Here is a 2,134-nt window from a genome sequence, read left to right as displayed (position 1 = left end):
AAATACCAAAGTAAAAATTATTTTACTTCTAAATTTATTATTTTAATTAATAATAATTAAACAAATTACACAATAGATAAAAAAACATTATTCAATATACAAAATAGGTAGAAATTAATTTTTTTATAAATCAATTAGATTTTTTTTACCAAATGCAGTTAATTTTTCTTTTTCTTTTTTCAAATGTGTTATTTTATGGATTTTAAACAAATTATGCATGTATTTACAAGTTTATCGGAAATCAACGCATTCATCTTTCAAAAGCATAATAACAGATGAAAAGAAAAAGTAAGGGAAAAAGAAAAAGAAAACCAAAAAAAACCAACTACTTGAATAAGTACTTTTATTAATTTCGGGATTATAACATGTTTTATGGAGAAATAGCATATATTATTATTGAGAAGTCTTATTACGGAAATTTTTTGTCTCGATTTATCAGGCAACGTGGTTAATATGAATCGCGGACTCTAAACGAGAGGATTTATCAGGCAACGTGGTTAATATGAATCGCGGACTCTAAACGAGAGGAGGAGATGAAATGGGAGATCCGTTCCATGAGGCGTTGAGAAGAGGGACAGTCCGGTTTGAGAGCGTAGAAACCGTGCTCTTCTTCCTCCGCCACCATAACCTCCACGCTCTTACCGCACTGCTTCAACGACTCACAATAATCAAGGCCGCGGTCTCTCAGCATATCTCTGCCACCGATGACCACCAGCAAGGGAGGCAACGACATCTCTTCCAGCTTTGGTGCTCCGGGGCTCCAAGGGTTGCTGAATGGATGATCTCTGTCATTGCCCACCGGGAGAGACAGCCGCCAAAAGGCGTCATTCGACTCCAGATTGAGAAGCGCGTCACGCGGGCACTCGCTCTCCGACCGTGTGCGTTGCTCGGCGCCGAAGTAGGGCTGCACCAGTATCGATCCTCTCAATGTAATGGGGTTCCACGCTTCCACACCGCCACCCACCGTCACAACGTGATGTGCGATGTTGGCACCAGCACTGTCGCCCATCAGATACACCGCGGAAAAGTCCGCGTGGGAGTCGAGCCACGGGTCGTGTTCCAAGTCTGCTCCGTCTCCCGCATGTGAGCTCACCCACTGGAGTGCCGTGATGCAGTCGTCGTAGGCGGCGGGGAGGCGGTGCTCCGGAGCCAACCGGTAAGCCACGGAGACAACGATCGCACCTACAGTCGCCGACAATTTGACAGAGAAGTCGTGAACATATGGATGGGCAGGAGAGGCGAGACAGAAGCCGCCGCCGTGGAAATAGACGATTAGCGGGAGGCGGCGGTTTTCTGTTTGTTGTTGGAGGTGGGAAGAGGGCAAGTAGAGTCGAACCCACAATCCCAGCTTCTCGTTCAACACAACGTCTTTACTGGCAACCCCACCTTCTCCTTGCAGAGAAGCCTCGACGAACATCCGGGGATCCTCCACACGAATAATTGTGCCATCTGCGTACACCTTGACTATACCACTCAGGTTCTCCACCTCTGCTGAAGCCATGGAATTCTCAACGCTAAAGACTTCTCAACTTCAGTGGCGAACAACCATTCCCCTTTCCCTCCCTTTTATAATATTTTTCCGCCATTTCATTGCGATTTTCAATGACCAATTACAATTTAAAAATCGGATTAAGACTTCTGGCCAATTTTATACTATTTCTCTGCATCATCACAGCGGTTCCCGATGGCCCATTACAAGCTTATAACGGGTGCTGCTCGATTCTCCTCCCAATTTTCACAATCTGAGAAGCGGAGACTTTTTTCCGAGTAGTTATAGATAATGGCCTTATCTACTGAGTGGGGGAATATTTTGGAAAGTTAAAAGTAGTTAGAATTCAGGTAAAAATAAATTTAAAAATTTCTGAAGTAGCCGTATTTGAATCATATTTTTATTAGTAAAAATTTACAATTTACCAAACAAAAACCAATCTTGTTAAACTGCCTCAGTTGATTGTTAGAGGATATTCCCTCCCTTTTATAATATTTTTCTGCCATTTCATTGCGAGTTTCAATGGCCATTTACAATTTAAAAATCGGATTAAGACTTTACAATCATCCCAGCGGTTCCCGATGGACTATTACAATCTTAAAACGGGTGCTGCTCGATTCTCCTCCCAATTTTCACAATCTGAGA

General features: G+C 42.9%; 1 pseudogene; it reads right to left on the bottom strand.

Annotated features, from left to right (window-relative positions):
* Nucleotides 1-484: 484 nt before the first annotated feature.
* LOC149185053 (strigolactones hydrolase CXE15 pseudogene) lies at nt 485-1,559 on the bottom strand (annotated as a pseudogene).
* Between the last annotated feature and the right edge of the window lie 575 nt (nt 1,560-2,134).

This window comes from Pinus tabuliformis, chromosome 3_2 (assembly GCF_031772625.1).
Source record: "Pinus tabuliformis cultivar Carrire ecotype Pingquan chromosome 3_2, CPIR1, whole genome shotgun sequence".
Taxonomy (NCBI): Eukaryota; Viridiplantae; Streptophyta; class Pinopsida; order Pinales; family Pinaceae; genus Pinus; species Pinus tabuliformis.
Note: the sequence above shows the minus strand (reverse complement) of the source record. Positions and strands in the feature narration are given on the sequence as shown.